This window comes from Amaranthus tricolor, chromosome 6, assembly GCF_026212465.1.
Source record: "Amaranthus tricolor cultivar Red isolate AtriRed21 chromosome 6, ASM2621246v1, whole genome shotgun sequence".
NCBI classification, from domain to species: Eukaryota; Viridiplantae; Streptophyta; class Magnoliopsida; order Caryophyllales; family Amaranthaceae; genus Amaranthus; species Amaranthus tricolor.
Window position 1 is genome coordinate 7,897,290 of NC_080052.1, and position 21,956 is coordinate 7,919,245.

The 21,956-nt window shown below is 33.6% G+C and overlaps 1 long non-coding RNA gene across 1 annotated transcript; it reads left to right on the forward strand.

Annotated features, from left to right (window-relative positions):
• Nucleotides 1-773: 773 nt before the first annotated feature.
• On the forward strand, nucleotides 774-16,332 carry LOC130815182 (uncharacterized). The gene is made up of 3 exons (XR_009042544.1): nucleotides 774-987; nucleotides 8,890-9,027; nucleotides 15,453-16,332. It is a non-coding gene; the product is annotated as an uncharacterized LOC130815182 (long non-coding RNA).
• Nucleotides 16,333-21,956: the final 5,624 nt, after the last annotated feature.

Below are 21,956 nucleotides of genomic sequence, written 5' to 3' on the forward strand. Positions count from 1 at the left end.
TTAGTCATTTGATGGACCCCCTTGGAGCAAGCTTATCAAGGTTTATTCTTATCTATATTATACATGGACACTAGTTTCTACATTTTTACTTTGAGAATCTCGACCATAACATGATTATTTTATGAATAGCACACATGGGAGTTATTAGAATTCTTAGCATTTTAATGAAAATTCTTGCTATCTTAGATCTTTTTTAATTTAGATTATCAGTTGAGACTTGATTTTGTTTTGGTATTACTGGCTTATTAGATAATTGATTAAATTGTTATATTTGAATTATTAATTGTGAAAATTATTGACTTTTTTCATTTGTTGTTATGAAATTACTGGGGCTTCAAAAATGTTACAATATAATGTGGCTTTGATAAACCTATTACAAGATCACTATACTTGTCATTGTTTAATTTAATAAGGATCATAGTTATTGTATCTACTTAATGTGCTTTTTTTTTAATTAAATAAATGACTATATTATTAGTGTATATCTTTTTATGTTTGTCCTATTCATAAAAATAATAGAAAAAAAAAAGACAAATAAGTATAGATGTATTTTTTGAATAATAACAAAGTTTTTCAAATATTAAATGAATTTTAAGTGTTCTTTTACAATAAAAATTGTAATAGACGCAATTTTAAACACTTCGATTTTTGTTTTAAACTAAGTCTAAATAAATCTTATTTTAATGAAATTATTTTGTTGCCCTAAAATAATTTGTAAAAGTTGTATTTTGAATTGTTTGACAAAATAAGCAAATGTAGTATAAAATAAATCTAAATTTAATTGGAAAATCAACACTCACTAGCAGCCAAGTCCAAACAAGTTCACCTCCAACTAATGCCTACCAAGTCGGTAGCCCCATTGCCGGCAGCCCAACCTTGAATCTCAAAACCGCCGCCGCCGCCCCTATCAGCCACGAATGCCGCTTCACAACCCACCTATGTTGACTAACAGAACCACTGCCAGAGGCACCCAGCTGTAGCTTGAAGGTACACTCCCAGCAAAACGAATTTCAAGCCTTTGAATTTTAAACGCTATATTTATCTCTTTCCTGATTTATTTTTAGAGTAGTCTTAATTTTTAAGAAAATTATACTAAATTGTTGTTGGGTATATTATTTATGAAATTGAAGATTGAAATTGAAAATTGAGAAGTAATTAGTCTTATTTCAATTAAGGTTTAATTGAGAATGTTTTAATATATTTTTTATGAAATTGAATTGCTCTTAAGATCGTATGCATTGCTCTTGAGGTCGTAATATATGATTGGAGATTTTAATTTTGACTCAAGTACATGAAACTTGAAAGTGCATTGGAACAAGGATTTGCAATTGACAAAGTTGATCATCAATTCGGATCATAAATATGAGTTTGAACATAAGTTGATTTAATTTCATTTAATTTGAAATGTTAAGAAAATTTGTGTATATAGCTCATTATTTGTATCTGTAAGTTGGAAGTATGTGTGGAGTTTGTTCAATAAGGAAGTTTAAGTTTAGTTTGATTGTGAGTGGGTGTTATAATTGGAATCATAGAGTTGGATGGAATTAGGTATGTAGTTAGATCATGAGTTAAATTGTGTTGAGTGATACTTGGAGTTATGTGTACTCATTAAATTAAATTAAGCTATATAAATGTGTACTCAATATAAGTTGATTATGTGTTTTTGTTCTGTGAACCTGTTCTAGTGTGGGGGGATAGATTTTGAGATTGATGAAGTTAATAACAGCTGAAAGCACAAAAGATCAGTAATTAACAAGCAATCACATCCATACATATAATAGACTGCAAGTAAAGCAAGTCTTTTATCTAAAAATTAGTTTGATACTATTTTTGTTTAATTGAGCAAAGATTCTACCTTACGAGGTGACTGTGATTTTGAAAATACTGGCACATGTGCCACTGGCTGGTTGATATTTTACCAGTACGTTACAGTTCTAGAGCAATACAGGGAAAACTATGAAAGTGGAATGGTGAGACAAATTATTGGTGTTGATTGATGAATGATGATTTACAATAGAAGTTTAGATTAGGGATTATTTCAATAGTGGTAATTGAGCATGGGTTGTGGAAGTAGTAAACCTAAGGCATTTGAAGTAGTAAACCTTGAAGAAGCAGCCATGGAAGGAGAGAAGGAAGAGGAGAAGGAAAAGGAAAGAAGAAGAAACTAACAATGGTTGGTTTTTTCTAAAAATTAACGGCCACTTAACGAAAAAAACTTAAAAAGTGTGACGTTTGTAATTAGCAAGATAGTTTGGGGGTACCATTGGAATTACGAAAAACAAGGGGTACTAAATATAAAGTGCAATAACACAGGGGTACCATTGATAATATTCCTATAATATATTTAATCTTGATAAAACATGAACAATATTCAGCTAATTGGCCTCCTTATCAATGTGGATTTCGTAGGAGCTAATTGTTTCAACTGGTTGTGGATTCTCCAAATCACTGTCGAAACTGTTAGAGATGGTAAAGAACTACGAGAGGGGGGGGGGGGGGATTTGTTGTTGTAAAAAGTTTAGGTGTTTTTAGCCCTGTTTTTGCGAAATTAATTTGCAGAATTAAAACTTAAACTTAAAACGAAAAATTAAAAGAGACAACACAATTTTACGTGAAAAATTTCTAGGCCTAAATAGAAGGAAAAACCACGACCCCTCAGGATTTCAAAACTCTCAAATATATTTTAGGCAATTAGTTACAACATAAAACAAATACAACTTGCTTCACTCGAAGCTTCTCTAACTAGGCCAACTTCTCTTTCTCTTGCTTCACTCGAAGCTTCTCTAACTAGGCCAACTTCTCTTTCTCTTGCTTCACTCGAAGCTTCTCGAATTCTCTAGCTTCATTCGAAGCTTTCTAACTCTCTAGCTTCACTCGAAGCTTTCTAATTCTTCCCTAGACTTAACCAAGTCTAGTTATAATAATTCTCTCAACAACCTTTTACAAAGGATAAATTCCTAAAGATAAAATTAAGGAGTTGCACAAGAAAATATTTGTAAATTAATTGGCAATTTTGGAACAAAAATATTTTTGTTAATATCAATCTCACGTATGGACTCTTAGGCTCCTTTTGGCTTACTTGCTTCGGTTGAATCAAGCTCCCTTTATATAGGAGTTCAACTAGCTAATAAAAAGGGAATAACTACCTATTACTTCCTTATTCCTAAGATTAAGGAGAATTAAGTGGATCTTAGATCTAAAGATTAAAAACCCACGGTTAATTCCTTATTAAATACGTGGAAGCTTGATTTTCAAGTAAAAAGCCACGGTTTATTTTTCCTAAGAATAGGCAAAGTAGTTTTTCACTTAATTAGATCCAAAACACAAGCTTATTTGTAAGGAGAAAAATAAGGAGAGAAATACTCCACTCTTGGAAAGTACACAGTTATTTTAAGGTGGTTTAAAAAGTATTTTTCCAATTAACTTATTTGTTAAATAATGCAATAAATTAATTTTAACTATTACATCAACTAAAAAATCAGAAAATAAAATTAACAGAAATTCCAACTGACATAAATTCTTCAGACTCTAGTCTGGGAACAAAGCATTGTCTCCATTTTCTAGTAACGTCAGATCATCAACTTAGGGACAGTGGACCTCCTGTCCACATTTGACATCCTAAGAGATTTACCTTATCTAACTTCTTTGGATACATTTGACAAGTACATCATTCATACACTAAGTCATAGGTACTATCAACGATCTCTATCAAGACCGGATATCGACCTGCATACAATCTCTAAAATACATTTTTTTATATAATGTGTAGTCATCATCAAAACCTAAGAGAGCCAACAAATTTCCCATTTTTGATGATGACAAACTCTTAAACAAACTTAAACAAAATAGAGTAAAACCAAAGTCATAGATCATACTAGAGATTATAGCTACTCTACATAACTTAGCAAATCAACTTGTTACAATATAATTTACCAAGCATATATAACAAAACAGATTACTCTAATATTTCGAATTATTTAAATACAACATAAGCATAGTCAGAGCATTTAGATTAATTCAGAGAAGTTTGTTGCTTATGTCTTTAAAATAAACCTAAAACTAAAGAACATAAATTACTAAGATACTTAGTATTACCAATTTAGAATAGACAAAATTATAACTGAAACCAAACTTAAGCATAATAAACATTAGACAATAATTTATTTTATCAGAGCAGATATTCAGAGCATACATCATAAATCAAATATAAATATATTAGAGCACAAAGCCTGAACATAATATTATCAAGTCATCAGAGCATATATATACTTCGTTATCAGTGTATTATAACTGTTTCAATAAGTTCCAGTTTCATAGTATAGCATTCAAAGTATGTTGATCAGAGCTTCAAAATGTAGCTCAGAGAGTTTATTAGAGCTAATCAGAACATTAGAGCATGTATATTTTGATCATTCAGAGCAATTATTAGAACATTAGAGCATGCTACTTTTCTTAGATAAACAAATAAGAGAGTTTTTAAACTAAGCCATAATCCAGCATACCTTTTAAGCTTGTGCCAAATATTCCCTATTTTGACATCATTCAAAAAGGAGAGGAGCTTTCATACCACAACACTAACTATATGAGTATAGCGATTAAAAAGGAAAGCAAGTAGAAGCAGGAATGAAAAGCAAACACTGAATAATGCAATCAAAATATGCAGCAGTTTAATTGTCACAGACCATAGTGTAGCAGAAAAAAAAGAGATTGTATCATATTACATTGTGTACCCGTATTGGTACACCCAAAAATGTCAATATAAATTGTTTGTTTGATGAAGAAAAGCATCATGAGGAAAATATAGTAAGGAGATGGATCAAACAACAGGTTCATCTTCATTTACATACTCAGTTTGCACCTCCACTATGTTAAGCTTGGCACTGAGATGAGTCTCCATTTGTGTAAGCTGATCAGAGAGTGATACAAAGATGACGCGTACTTCATCTTGGAAAGAATGAAATTGAGACTGAAGAACCTGCAATTTAGCAAGGATAGGATCGACAGAAACTGAGGGATTAGCAAAATCAATGAAACCAAGACTTGGTGAGTTAGGTGTGGTGGTTGGTGGTGGTATACAAGGAATAGGTGAAGGTGGTGATGGAATGTGTGGTGAAGGTGGTGCATCAGGTTTTGGTGAAGGAGGATTATTCTGTTTAGGCTCACATGAGGTGTGTGTGGAGGAGTCATCATCTAAACTAACCATAGGATGCTTTCTTTTGAAGCAAGCCTAATACTTTTTCTTTATTTGGCAAATGGCTCCTTCTTTGTTGGCATCCTGACTTCCTCATCACTAGAAGTATCATCATTTGGGTCCTCACCATCCTCTTCTTTAGAATTTTCCCCCTTACTTCCAGCTTCATCCTGTTCCCCTTTTGAAAAAACCTCTGCTTCATCATTAGTGGCAGTTGGAACAGGCTGTTGATCCTCTTTTTCTTTTTCTTTTTCATCTTCTTTTTCTTTTCCCTCATTCTGTTCTTTTTCTTTTTCTTCATCTTTTTCTTCTTCTGAATTTAGTTCCTCGACCTCCTCATTGATAATTCCCTCCAAAATCCCTTTTTCTGAAACTTTTAGGTGCAAATTGTTAAGGCATTTGATACCTATTTTATTATTGGGACTCATGGGGAACTGTAGGCTATCCTACGGGACTCCAAACTTCTTGAAAATCCACGTTAATAAACCTCCATAGCCTACCATAAACTTCTTCTTTGCGTAGTCAGATAGATGTGAGATCATCAAAGAAGGAAAATTTATTTTAATGTGATTGGCTAAGCATTAGATTAAAGTTGCATCACGAAGATTTACTTCGCTACGCTTTGAGTTGTGTGGCAAAATGAATCTTTGAGCAATGTTGTAAAGTAATTTATGCAGTGGGGGCAGAGTATTGTGACTGATTCTTCCTTTCTTTCATTTATCCTTAAAAACTTTAGCACAATTTTCTCATTAATCCCTGAAAAAAAATTTTTGTACCTACATGATATGTGTCAAACCCTACAACAGGAACTTCAAACCATTCTCCAAGCATTACACAATTAAACTCGATTTTAATTTCTTTAACGACACTTGAACATACTCCATTATCAATTGAAAAATTAGAAATAAATTCACGCATAAGATTGGGATAGAGTGGGTTACAGCAAAAATTTGTCATAAAGGTTTCCCAATTTTGATTCTTAATAATGGCATGCAATTGAGGAAAGGGAGTAGTGTCATACCAGTATTTATCGAGCCTAAATCCTACTGATATCTCTTTAGCGATTTCTTCTGGACTTTTTGGGTCAACAGTCTTGATTTTCTTTGATGGTCTAGATGATGATACCTTTTTGGTAGAGGTGCTTTGGTGTTTTGATCTACCATGCATGGTTGAGGAGCTTGGTTGGTCAGATTGTTTGGGTTCTGTTGAGGAGGATAATGGTGCAGTAATCATTGGTGATGGATGTACGACCTTTAATGGGTTGGGTGTTTTTACTTTTGGCATTTTCTTGTTAGTTTTCGTGGATGAGGAGGTAGCTTTTGGTATTTTCATGGTGAATAGGGATGGTGAAGAAGATTGTAGAAACTGTGTTTGAGGAAGATGAATAAGAGTGACGGTTTAAGAGTGAGTAAAGTGAGTAAAGTGATGTGAGGGTTTAGAAGGAGTGATTTGACATGAGGGTGCAAGTGGGTAGTGTTATAGTTTGTGAAAGGATGGTTACTTGAAGAGTTGTACTACAATTAATTTAATTAATTGTATGTGTGAACAAGGAGGATGATGAATGGTTAGTGTATAGATTCATGGAATTGGTTGTTAGTAACAGTTTTTCGATCCAATCCTCATTAATAATTTATTTTACGTTGACCATCTATATAAAATAATGATGCTGAAAAATTGAAGAAAAATATGCTGAAAAATTTATTAAACAAATGCTGCTATAGTTTGATCAATTTAAACATGCATTCAAGAAAGCAATCGCAGCACGTACTTTAAATAACTGCATACCTGAACCCTTCAATGATTAATTTCTTAATCAGGGTTTTTGTGGATGAATCAACCTTTCAATTTTATCTTGCTTTGCGGAGAATGCTTGCCATAAACTTTAGTGGAGCTTGATCATGTCAAGTTCTAACCTCATCTTTTCATGTTGTTCCCTTGGAAGTGGTTTAGTCATAATGTCTGCTATTTGCTCATTAGTATTAACATGTTTAACAGTTATATTTTTATTCTCCACATCAGTCTTGAGAAAATGATGTCTTATATGAATATGTTTAACTCTAGAATGATGCACATGATTTTTAGATATGCATATGACACCAGTATTATCACAATAAATAGGAACATATTCAAACTTAATACCAAAGTCTCTTAGCTGTTGCCTGATCCAATGCATTTGGGAACATCAAGCTACACCTGCCACATATTCTGTTTTCGCAGTGGATAATGCAAAATGTTTTGTTTCTTGGAACACCAAGACACTAAAGAAGAGCCAAGGAATTGTACCATACCTGAAGTGCTTTTTTTGTTTACAAGATCTCTTGCATAATCTGCATCACTATAACCTTTCAAATCATAGACATCACTTTTTGGATAAAATAGGGACAAGTCATTTGTTCCCTTCAAATATATCAGAATTCTTTTCACTGCTGTATGATGTGATTCTTTGGGTTTTGTTTGAAATCTAGCACATAAGCCAACACTAAATGCAATATCGGGTCTACTAGTGGTTAGATATAATAAAGAACCAATCATGCCTCTATACATAGTTTGGTCAACATCAATACCATTCGAATCTTCATCTAGTCTAACGTTTGTAGCCATAGGTGTGTGATTTGTTTTAGCATTGTTTAAACCATATTTCTCGTGAAGTTCTTTTATATATTTTTGTTGATGAATAAAAATTCCATTAGTTATTTGTTTAATTTGCAAGCCAAGAAAGAAATTTAATTCTCCCATCATGCTCATTTCAAATTCAATACTCATTAGGTTAGCAAACTCTTTACATAGCAACTCATTAGTAGCACCAAAATAATATCATCAACATAAATTTATACAACTAAAATATCAGAACCTCTATTCTTGAAGAATAAGGTTTTTTCAATTTTACCTCTAACAAAATTATTTTCAACCAAAAACTTTGATAATCTTTCATACCATTGCCTAGGAGCTTGTTTTAGCCCATAAAGAGGTTTATCAAGCGTATAGACATGATCTAGAAAAGAAGGATTTTCAAAGCCAAGTGGTTGTTCCACAAAGACTTCTTCGTCAAGAAAACCATTCAAGAAAGCACATTTCACATCCATTTGATATAATTTAAAATTCATTAAAAGAAGCAAAAGAAATTAGGATTTTGATAGCCTCTAACTTGGCTCCCGGAGCAAATGTCTCTGTATAATCGATTCCTTCTTGTTGATTGTACCCTTTAACCACGAGCTTTGCTTTGTTTCTTACTATGATTCCGTGTTCATCCAATTTGTTCCTAAATACCCATTTTAGTCCAATCACCTTTTTGTGTTTTGGTTTTGGTTCTAGGAGAAAATGTCTCTCTATAATCGATTCCTTCTTGTCCTTTAATCACGAGCCTTGCTTTGTTTCTTAATATGATCCGTGTTAATCTAATTTGTTCCTAAATACCCATTTTAGTACAATCACCTTTTTGTGTTTTGGTTTTCGTTCTAGGTGCCACACTTTATTTCTTTCAAATTCATTCAATTCATCTTGCATGTTAACAACCCATTCGGAATGTTTTAAAGCTTCTTCGTTATTTTTGGGTTCCAATGTTGAGAGGAACGCAAAGTGTGCACAGAAATTTCTGATTTGGGATCTGGTTTGTGTGCCCTTGTTTAAATCACTGATGATCAAGGCAAGTGGATGATATTTTTGATATTTCCATGATTTAGGCTCAAATTCTCTTGTAGGAACGGTTGTGGAAACTACGTCACTGACTTGATTGATATTCTGCTCAGCTTCAACCTGATCATCTTGTACATTTCTGGGAACAACTGGATTGGGAACTCCTTGCTGGTCCTCATTTACCGGCTGTTCTGCTTGGTCAGGTACATCGGTTTGATCTTGAATTAGTGCCTCTCCGATTGCTCTTTGATCTTGTTCTCTAGTTACATCTTCATAATCTTCCAAATTTGCAAGACCTATTTTAAAATTATTTGTATCCTGTTCACTTGTCATAAAGTTAGTTTCATCAAAAATAATTTGAACACATTCTTCTACACACATAGTTCTTTTATTATAAACTCTATAAGCTTTACCGTGTGATGAATAGCCAAGAAATACTGCTTCATCACTTCTTTCACCAAACTTTCCTAAGTTTCTTTTTCCATTAACATGAATAAAACATCTCACCCAAACACACAAAAATAGGAAATATTTAGTTTTACACCTTTAAACAGTTCATAAGGTGTTTTAGAAGTGATAGGTCTGATTAGTACACGATTTAAAATATAGAATGCAGTATTAACAGCCTTGGCCCAAAATTTTCTAGGAAGACCACTAGCAATTAACATGATCCTAGCTATTTCCTCTAATGTTCTATTTTTCTTTCTACCACACCATTTTGTTGTGGTGTTCTAGGTGCAAAAAAATTATGACTTATGCCATGTTTATTGCAATAATTATAAAGCTTGAATTTTCAAATTCTTTACCATGATCTGATCTTATGTGAATAAGTTGATTATTACTAGTTTTTTGTATTTTATTAGCAAAAGAAACGAACTCATTAAAAGCTTCATCTTTGCTTGCTAAAAATAAAGTCCACGTAAATCTACTGTAATGATCAACAATAACAAAAATAAAGTCCATGACACTGAGACAAGTCAGGTTCGATTTGGGAATAGTGTTGATGTCCATAATATATGTGTTCCCTCTTCGGATTCCTTCCAGAACAGTGTCTCCTGTGTCACTCCTAGGAAATAATACATTTTTTAGAAGTGAAGTTTACAGAGTTACCTTTGCCACATAACTGAGAAATACTTAGTAAATTGTGTTTTAAATTCTCGACTAAAAATACGTTATCAATTGCATGGGAACTTGACCTTCCTACTTTTCCTTTGGTGATGATTTCACCTTTCATATTGTCACCGAAAGCCACAGTTCTCCTATCATAGGCTTCTAGTGAGAGAAATTTTAATCTATCTCCTGTCATGTGCTTAGAACACCCACTGTCAAGATACCATGACTTGTTCTCCCTTACTAGAACCTGCAAATCTAATTGTTAGAATTAGGAACCCAGTCTTTCTTGGGTTCTTTGTCGATTTGACATGAATCATCTTTCTTAATCAAAATACAATCGACATAACTTCTATTGGAGTCATCATGTTGTTTCCTTTTGGAACACTGAAATTTTAGATGTCTAGTTTTTCCACAAAAGGTACAGACTTTACTACTTGGGAGATCGACATAGAAATTTTTCTTTTTATTATTCTTATTGTAACCTAGGCCTTTAGTATTTTTAGTTCTAGTATCTAGAATCTAGAATCCATTTGGGAATATTTTTTATTTTCCCTTTTCCTTTTGAATTTAATTCAAGTTTTAATGTTTCATTTTTGGCTTTGTTGGATTCTAGGTCGATTTTCAATTTTTGAAAATCAATACATAAATCATTTATGGATGTGTCGTTAATTCCTTGTTCAAGCCTAGTAATTTATATTGAGTTAATTCAACATTAAGAATAATATTCTCCTTTTTTTACTCTTTTCAATGTTTCCTTTAAAATGATGTTTTGATCTAGCAAGTTAAATAATCTATTTTGAATTACAGATCTACAGGTATTTAAATAGGAAACACGGTCTTTACTAATCTTAAGGTCTTTTATAATCTGGAGACGTTCAACATTACATATATCCAATTTATCTTGTGTCTCCATGAGCAACTCAATTAATTTATATTTATCTAATTTAAACAGATGGTTAGGAAATGAATTAGAAGACTTTACCTCCTTTCCTTTGGACTTCTAATTTTTGCTTTCATGTGAAGCCATGAGACATAAATTGGTTGTTTCTTCCTCTTCGGGGTTTTCTGTCTCAGCTTCACTCTTGGATTCTCCCCATGCAGCAATCATAGCTTTGCGAAAGTCGGTTTTATTGAGATTTTCTTTGGTTGGCAGTCTTCCAGTTTCTCTTGTCTTTCCCTTGCCCTTTTCATTTTTCCACATAGGGAAATCTTTTACGAAGTGATCAGTACTTCCACATTTATGGCATTCAAGGTTAGATTTGGAATTGGCAGATCTTCTTTCTTTGTTGTTTCTTTGATTGGCGTATCTGCTGTTCCTGAAGAACTTCTTGAATCTTCGTACCAACATGGCAGCCTCCTCTTCATCACATTCTCTTCTTGATCAGCTGCTGTCAAAGCCAAACTCTTGTTTCGGCAACTGTCTGCTGTTCCCAAATGCGATTTATGAGTAATAAGGGAACCAGCCAGCTCTTCCAGATTGAACTTTGTAAAATCTTTGGATTCCTAGATGGCTGTGACTTTGGCTCTCCAGCGTTCATCTTGAGGGAGATTCCTTAGAATTTTCTTGACTTGTTCATCGGTGGGAATATGTCTTCCAAGAGAGACAAGTTCATTTGTGATGTTTATGAATCTAATAAACATCTCTTCGATGCTTTCTCTAGGTTCCATTACGAACCGTTCATATTTAGACATCAACAAGTCAATCTTGGAGCGATTTACTTCACTTGTTCCCTCGTGGGTAACTCCTAACAAATCCCAAATCTGTTCGGCAGATTTGCAACCCATAATGCGATTATATGTTCGTTTGGTTCAAGACCACAGTGTAGCAATTTGATGGCAAGAGCATTCATCTCCATTTTTTGAAAATCTTCCTTTCATATTCGGTTATAGGTTTGGGAATGATTTCGTTATTGGAGTTTGTAGTAGTTACCTCAAAGTCTCTAATTTCGATAACTCTCCAAACCTGATAGTTTTCGGCTTTGATGAAGATTTCCATCCTATTCTTCCAATATGTATAGAACTTTCCATCGAACATAGGTAGCCTTTGAATAGAGTACCCTTCTTCCATTCGTTCATTTATTATCGACATCTTTAAAATCCAGGATATTGCTCTCAGGGTTTCCTAATCAAATGAGGAACAGGGCTCTGATACCAATTGTAGAAACTGTTAGAGATGGTGAACAACTACAAGAGGGGGGTGAATTGTTGTTGTAATAAGTTTAAGTGTTTTTAGCCCTGTTTTTGTGCAATTAGTTTGCGGAATTAAAACTTAAACTTAAAATGAAAAAGTAATAGAGACAGCATAATTTTACGTGGAAACAATCTAGGCCTAAATAGAAGGAAAAACCACGACTCCTCAGGATTTCAAAACTCTCTAATATGTTTTAGGCAATTAGTTACAATTACATAAAACAAATACGACTTGCTTCACTCGAAGCTTCTCTAACTAGGCCAACTTCTCTTTCTCTTTCTCTTTCTCTTTCTCTTTCTCTTGCTTCACTTAAAGCTTCTCCAATTCTCTAGCTTTACTCGAAGCCTACTAACTCTCTAGCTTCACTCGAAGCCTTCTAACTCTCTAGCTTCACTCGAAGCTTTCTAATTCTCCTCTAGACTTATCAAAGTCTAGTTACAACAATTCTCTCAAAAACCCCTTACAAAGGATAAATTACTAAAGATAAAATTAAGGAGTTGCACAAGAAAATATTTATAAATTAATTGGCAATTTTGGAACAAAAATATTTTTTGTTAATATCAATCTCACGTATGGACTCTTAGGCTCTTTTTGGCTTACTTGATTCGGTTGAATCAAGTTCCCTTTAAAGAGGAGTTCAACTAGCTAATAAAAAGGGAATAACTACCAATTACTTCCTTATTCCTAAGATTAAGAAGAATTAACTGGATCTTAGATCTAAAGATTAAAAAACCACAGTTAATTCCTTATTAAAAGATAAATAGGTGGAAGCTTGATTTTCAAGTAAAAAGCCACGATTTTTTTTTTCCTTAGAATAGGCAAAGTAGTTTTTCACTTAATTGATCTAAAACACAAGCCTATTTTAAGGAGAAAAATAAGGAGAGAAATATTCCACTCTTAGAAAGTACATGGTTATTTTAAGGTGGTTTAAAAAATATTTTGCCAATTAACTTATTTATTAAATAATGCAACAAATTAATTTTAACTAATACATCAACTAAAAAATCAGAAAATAAAATTAACAGAAATTGCAGCTGACTTAAATGCTTCAGACTCCAGTCCGGGAACAAAGCACTGTCTCTATTTTCAAGTAACGTCAGATCATCAAACTTGGGAATAGTAGATCTCCTGTCTACATTTGACATCCTAAGCGATTTATCTTATCTAACTTCTTTGGATACATTTGACAAGTATATCATTCATAGACTAAGTCATAGGCACTATTAACGATCTCTATCAAGACCGAATATCGACCTCATACAATCTCTAAAGCACATTTGTTTATATAAAGTGTAGTCATAACAAAACCTAAGAGACCCAATAATCACTTATCAATTTATTTTGAAATTGTTAATAGAACATAACAAAAATAACAAGCACTGTATAGCATATATGTAAAACACATAAAAACTGAAAACTTAACTTTAGATCCTTCATCACCGAATATTCTTCATGGCTACAATCTTGACATAACGAACTTAGAACCAATAAGAGATTTTATTTTATTCTGAACATCACTTGAAGTCATTTTAGCAACTTTTCTTATTACAATACTTTCCTCACATAGTGCTTTGGGTTATTGAACTAGAAAATTGTAACAAGAATAAAATCAAGCACACAACAATTTCAAGCACTAGAAAAGTTGTCAAATAGATGAACAATATATGAATCTTGGAAATATAGAAAAATCACTTGTAATATTTGATTCGATAATCATAAGTGTTTGAGTGTTATGAACTTGAGGGTTATAATAAAATCAGAAAACATGATTATTGTCTCAAAAGTTCATGTCCATGTTTGTAATTCATCATATAAGAAGACAACAATTCATCGACTTATTTTACTTAATCAACATATTGATTAATCAACTACACATTACTTAGGAAAATGTTTCTTTTCATGTTTTATAGCTTGTTCATTATGATTCACATCAATCCATGAACCAAAGTCATTGAAGACAAAAAAAGAAAAATACTCTTTTGTTTCTTAAAGAAGTTTTCATTTGACATTTTAGAGTGTTCTATTTATTGTTTTATAAACAATATTTCTATTTATATCATAAATTTTGGACAAGAATAACCTTATTCATCCTCATGTTAATATTTTAATAATGGTTATATTCAATACATATCTTGCACTAACTTCATTTTAACCTTTTTATGTTTGTTATGGTCGCCATATGTTTTTCACTAACTTTATAAAAATATTTTTTTATTAGTTGTAGTCTCCATTTTTTTCCACTAACTTTCTTTAAATATTTTTTAATGTTTATGGTTTCCACTTTTTCTCCAACAAATTATTATTCAATAAAATAATATATAATTTAAAAGATTCTATTTTTCTTAATTTTTGTGAAAATTTCTTATAGAAACTTCATTAAGAAAGGAATAGAGTACAAAACCAGGCAAAAAATAAAGATGTAGCAAGAAGAACACGTGAGACACGCAGAACCTTTTATATTTCCATTTTTCTTCTTGATGAATGTAATATTCAACAGATTTAAGCACACTGTCTTATTAACACTTGGATACACTAAATATCTAACAATTCTTCGTTATTTAGGATATCAGAGGATCACCATTGCATAGGTCGTCTTCTTATTCATGGTGTATTTGTATTCATACCTCCATATTCTCAGCCGGTCTCATAACATCTTTTTTGAACATAGGTTTGGCCAAATCTAGTATAACTTGTCCTTTCTCTAGGTTGGCGTCAATCCCTTTTTGACTTACTAGAAAGCTCAAAATTTTCCCAACTTAGTCCCAAAAAAAATTTGTTGGAATTAAGCATTGTTTTGGCGCTACCTCATGTTGTCAAAAGTTTCTTTCAAATTAAGAGACATCTTGATCGATTTTTTCTTTTGAAAATAACGTCATCTACAAACCCCTCTTGATTTCTTCACCTATAGGAAGCAAACTATATATCATTGAGCCTACTATAGAAGCCTACTGTGATGATAAGTTGATGAATTCTGCCTTGGTGTGCAACGCTGTTTGATCTTTGCAAGATATACACTGATATTTTGGGGAAAGAATAGCAGTGTTTTTAGTTACTTCTATGGGACAAATTGGCCCTGGTTCGTGCTACTATCTTTTGTTTTAATTGTTTCATAGAACTGAAAAATAGAATAATGTACATTACCTGCCTTCTGTTAGAAGTGTTTCTTTGAGCAACTTCTGAACACTTCATATTAATACTATGGTGGAGTACAGGGCCTAATGATTGTGCAGTACGTCTGCTGTTTTACAGTATGAATTGCAATGAGGCTAAACTTTAGACCTGGTTCCTGATCGTCTGTTATTTTTCTGTTGTTTTATTCCGCAGGTGTGTAGAGTCCCAGGGGTTTATGTATCAAGTTGGGAGGGGGAATGGTTTGCGTAACACATTCAGAAATGTTGTCCAAGGACTTCAATGGTATATGCGTTGATAGTTTCGTGTTACGATCTAAGTGCAGTTGGATCATTACGAATTGGAGTTATTTACTACGCTTGGTGCTGATGTTCAAATGTATAACAACAAAAAACTTCCAGTGGTTCTATTAGTGGTGTATAGTTGTCGTACTTTTTATTGGAGTAAGTTTGTTGTTGCCTTCCAAGGTTTAAATGGCTTGTTTCAAAGCTTGTAACTGATTGGTGTATGTTGCATAGCCCACTTCTATGTATTTCCATTTGAGTGGTATGTTTTCGAAGCTTTTATTCCAATGGCTATTTCAAAGCTTATAATAAAGAAAACTAACACTCGAAACTTAGTTTTGCACCTTGTGTACTTTCGCGCAAGATGCAACCAAATTCAGTCCTAGCTAGATTTTTACATTCAACAATTTTGAATTTTCTTCCTATTAGGGTTTAATCATAATGCTAATAACTTTGATGGTATTGTATTAGATTATCATTTTTTTTTCCATCTTATCTTCTTCTTTGAATGGCTATCCTTTCTGCATGGAGTCCCCTATTGCTTTTTTTAGGTTTTCGTCATTTTCAAAAATAACTTGAAGAACACCCTATGGATGAGGTCTTCAATATTATTCTATAGGGACTTATAGTACATAGTCTAGTGACAAAGGCAGTCATGAAAGTCTTAATAAGTCCGAGAGTTTTTTCAACCTTTTCCTTAAAGCAAGTTTCCTCAAGGTATCTTGTTTTCACGGAGTTGGTAAATTTAAAATTTTATTTGAGTAAAGGGCGTAAATTCTTCAAACATTTAGAAACTTAGTAAATTGTTGCTCTCCATTTGGGAAGATAAGATGGAAGTATAAATGAAAAAAATACTAAGGTTGGACATATTGTCTTACAACATGTACGATTGCTATGAAACACCTAATATTGCTATGCTTCATGGACTCACTTTCAGGCATGTCTTCATTCAAACTCTGCATGAAGTAAAAGCTAAAGGTTCCTTGGGGTGGAGGACTTATAAAGACTCTCTCAATTGAACCAAGACATGGAGTTCTGGAGTGACTCGTCCTTTCCTTGCTGCAACGCTATCAAACAAGTTTTTGATGCATCTGGAAGGCTTTAGATCATTCTTAGGCTCTCGTAGTAAGCGCTAGGATGAAATTCTTACAAAAATTGGCGTTTGAATTGATATCCATCAGGATTTTGTAATATAAGATAGACAGGGGGCAAATGGGCATCATTATCCCTTGTAAGTCAGGTGAGCTAGGAATTTCACTCTTTTTTCTAAACACACAGGTATCCCATAAAAGAATTGGGTCTTCCTAGCTTTCCTTATTCTTTGAGGTGTATATACATAAGTAAAAAGACTATTGAATGGGTTTGGTTGTTCCCTAACCTGCTATTGATTGAGGGTTCCCCTCACCCTTTCTTCATTCTCTCAACTTCCTCCTTGAAGCTTAGGAATCAGTTAGTTATAGTTAACCCTTTTGTGTTGATGGGTGCCTTTGAATGAGGACGACGTCCTAAGTGATGGTATCTTGGACCGATAGTAAGTATATGTGGGTGGACCTTTCCTTTGTTAGTATTGTTCGAGTCTAAAATCCTACACCCTTTTTTAAGTCTAAAAGAGTTTTCTTTTTTAGAAGTTCTCATGGTTCAATCTCCTTGCCTATAGTATAAAGGCACATAAGACTTATCTTCTCCTTCCTTATCAAAGTCTAGAAAAGGCTAGAAGTAATCTTAAAAACCTAAAGTGCCCTCCCATACGGAGCAATATCTCCTCTTCTTGAGATAATGACAATGGTCATGGTAACAACAAGTGTAACCAACTCATTCCCAATTAGGTTGAATCGTTGTTGTTGTTGTTTTGGTGTAGGAGTGATGAGTTTTTTCTCCTACACAAATTTTTTCTCCCACCCATATTTTTACCCAAAATAAACCATTTTGTAGAAACTAATGCCTTCCTTGCTTAAGGAGCATCTTGATTATGCTAACTGCCTCTAGGAGTGGGCAATCTTCACTATATTTTGAATAAATTTAGAATTCATGGCTTGTGTGGGCTTATTATTCCTCGGTTATGGATTAAATTCATAATGGTTTTGAGATTGGCTTAGATTTTCCCAAAATGCTTGTCCCTTTGGCTTATAACTTTTGAACAACTATTAGTAATCATTGTGGAAATTCTTAAAGAGAAGTTTGCGTTTACAAAGAATGGCATACTCTCCTTCTATTGTCTAATTGTTCCTTATGGAGCACTAAGTAGATTAGTGCAAAGAATTATCAGTGTTTGATGAAAGGTTATGATGATATACTTATCATACTATAATAGAGCCCTTCTCATAGTAAGACCATTTCAATTGAACAAGTTCTGTACATGTGACAGACATTAGAGGGTTTAGATTTTGACTCTAAGGATCGCCTTTGATAGTAAAAGTCAATAAGTAAAGCAATTAAGTGACAATCCCAAAGGCACATTGAACCTTCCAGTGGAGGAACTTGCTGATGTTTTTTATGGAAAGAGACCTTAATAAATGTTCTTTAACGAAAGAGTAAAAGCAATAAGAAAATAAATGTTATTTTCCCAAAATCCTTTGATTGTAGAGAACATTGCGTATTTGTATCAAATGTTTTGGCTGAAGAAGTGAAAAACCTAGTTTACAAAGACATATCCTTCTTGACTATTGTGTGTGTGATGGTTTATCTTCTATGTTGCCATAAATTTTCCTTAACTTTATTAGTAGACTCATATGTGCCTTTTAAGATGGCAACCTCATATTGGGTGTGAAGTGATACAGTTGACGCAAGGGTTCAACTTTTGCCAATTTATGCAATCGTTTCTTATTTTTCACCAACTTTTTCATTGCATAGAAACTTTTTTTTGTAAACTCCAAACTTCCCTTCCCCGAAAAAGCTTTGGTGTTTCTCAATTCAAAAAGTCCAAGCTTGTTTACGTAAACACAATACATTATTTTTAGTAAATATTCTTAACACAATTTTTTGTCGATTACTTTTTGATAAGCTTCGCATAAGTTCAAAAAAAATTATTTTTTTTGAAAAAGGGTAAGGTAGCGCTAAATGTGTGACTAAGCCTTGTTAAAGTCACATATTTTCTACTGCTCGACGCATTTTTAAAATTTTCTAATTTATTCTTTATATTTTTGATTAAAAATTTGATAAAGTTTAAGATAATTTTATTCAAAAATTTATTAAAGTTCATATAATATTAATTTAAATTCAATAAATTATATTTTTACAATGACATCAGATATTACTTAAGAATCCGATAAATATAAAAATTTGATGATTTGAGACCTTGCTTCTAAACATCTGCGAAGTAGATAGTTGAAGCTATAAACCTTTTTTTTTATGAAAAAAACCTTTACATTTAAGAAAATTTCCGAAATTTAATATAAAATTGGTTCTTATTATAATGTTAATCAAAGGAATGAATGAAAGAGCAAAATTGTTGTTGTACTTTGGTGTTTGTCGAACAGAAATTAAAGAAACGATAATGGCTAACTTCGATACTCACCATAAATCCATGTAGCAAGTAACGACACTCTTAAGATACAAGTGTAGGTGCCAATTGCATTAAGCATAAAAACTTTTGCAAATACGTCTCTAATCCAAGAATCATACAAACAACGAGAATTGAAACAAAGCGTTTCGAGTTTTCTTTATCATTAATTATTTAGTAAAAACGTAATACATGCTGAGCTATATATAAAGGAAAACAAAAACGAAAGAAAACTACTGAAATAAGTGAAGAAACCGTAGGGGGGAGAACCGGCTATGAAACTGTGTGGTGGTTACCACTTTGGCCGGTTGGTAACCTCTTGGTAACCACCTCCCATGTGTCCATTTTGTGAGTAACTCGTTACGTAACTTTCTTCCCAGGATTTACTACTTATAAAAACCGAAAATAACTACTAGTAACTTATAAAAAACCGAAAATAATTAATTAAAAACTAACTAGGACTGTTGAGCCTCGCTATCAACACCATTCATTTTTGCGTACTTTCGAAAATCATGCCCAGTTTAATAGTTAATGAACATGTAAAATTTTGAAATTTTATAGGTGCATAGATCTCAAAAAAATACCCAAAATGAAAAAAAGGAATTTTGTAATTTAGATATCGGACGAGGAAGTTAAGGCTTGTCAAAGTTGGAGGCAGAAACTGTCTATGGGAACTGTTTTGGTTTTATGTTTTCTCCAATAATAAAGCTGGCTCTGAGTCTAATATGTTGTAAGATCGCCTATAATTTAGGGGTTCTTACAATCTTAATCAAAGGAACGAAAGAAAGAACGATGAAAGAAATGTTAATGGTGAGTGTCGAATGAAAGGGAGAGCAAATTGTTGCTGATTTTTGGTGTTTTTCGAACATAAATTAAAGAAACGATGATGGCTAACTTCGATAATCACTATAAATCCATGTAGCAAGTAACGATGCTCATAAGACACAAGTGTAGGCGCCAATTACACTAAGCATAAATGTAACACCCCTGAATTTCCAACCCCTTAAACGAAACCAGAATCGTGAAGGAAGGGAGGAAATTCGGGTGTTACATAAAAAAAGAAAAGGAAAAGAAATACTTAACATAAATGCTAAGGATTAATTAAAAGATGAGTGGGCGGAAATTTCGGCAGCATCTCTGCTGAAATTGAGGATGTGACTAAAATATATATAGTTATAATTGATTATCATGATTAAACTAATCTAAGGCCTAAAACGCCTTTCAAAAGAATACGTCACGACGGAATAAATCATCGTCGGCTTCTCAAACGTCAACTCTAACGAGGATCGTGGTTCCAGTGTTAACGCATCGATCTGACGGATACTAAAGGAGTATTCTCCCTACTGTACATCCAAAACTACGCAGCGGATTTATGGATCATACGAGGAGTCACATGGCTTCATACAAAAGAAATTTTACAACCCCAAAAGAAAACTTTACAAGTATCATAGAAGCTACAAGCATTAAGACAATTTATACACAATTGTTACGATCGTACTCCGCTCTTCCCCCAAATGCAAGGCACAAGAAGCTCCTATACCTGTCATGCCAAGCTATGATCCTCCTGCTGCTCAACATAATGACCATAGTCATATGCGTCATAGCAGGAACATCATAGAGAGTCATGAGCAAACAACAACATGTACACGTCAGTAATAATGAACTTATAATAATTGAAGTCATTGAGCAAAACAATAGACAACGATATGGTATGGCAATAGCAAGTCTACTCATCTGTCTAAACACCTCTATTTATTCATAATTTCTCTTTCAACTGCTAATCTCTCAAGGTATAATCAAGGTAATGGATCCTTGCTCTATTCATGGCATAGTGACATGGCCAAGGGCGTTATCGGCCTCCCGGCGCCCATTGGAAAAATGATCTTTTCTCTACTTCCTGGCATAGTTACACTCCAAAGGGCGTTATCGGCCTCCCGGCGCCCAATGGCAAAGTATGAGCTCATGCCCCCTCCAGCTGACCCTCTCGGATCCTACCTTCGGGAAAAACTAACACACTGGGGCACTAAACCAGTGAAGAGGCCACCATATTGGGGTTTGCAAGGCCCTCATGGTAACACCTCGGTCAAGGGGCGTTATCGGCCTCCCGGCGCCCAATGACCCAAGCATGCTCATACCCCCCTTACGGTGGTCCCGTCGAACCTCACCTAGGGGACTAATAAATCAACCGGGCATAATCCCGCTGAGTCACGCCAACTAATCATAAATCAAGGCTCAATAAGTAGGAAAAACACTTCGATACTACACACAACTATGGTGCGTTCTCTACTATTTCGAAATCTGTTCTCATAGTCTCCTAATGCTTCCACTTTACTTGCCTATATCACTATTTATGACTATCCTCTAGTATGACTTACTTTCTAACGTTCTATAATTCTAATACGATGCATATAATCATGAAATATGAATAGTACTTTGAAACAATGAATATGATAATTAATTACTGCGTGTACGTACCTGTAAGCGTCACTGCACGACCACAAGTTACAAAAATCACCCAACTAAGGGTCTACTTTCCTCTTATAAACTGGGAACCTATGCAAGTTGGGAATAGAACTTATAAGTTCTCTTAACTACTTTGGTATACCAGCAAGAAACCAAGTAACCACTATCATCCATTCACGACAAGTTTTCAATTACTTCTAGCACGTACGCATCTCATTCAACATCAAGCATAATCGTCAATTCAACAATAACACAAGTTCTTTCCATCGGCAAAGAATAAAGGATCATGTCGACTGTTTCATTATGCCAACTAACTTTGAGTTATAACGATTCACACTTAAGTCTCACAGGGTTACATATAACTCTATTATGACATGAGGACAATTCTTAAAGTGGTCAGATCGCAACATTCTTCGCTACATCCTCCAAAGTTAGAGAGCCTACAATCGAGCA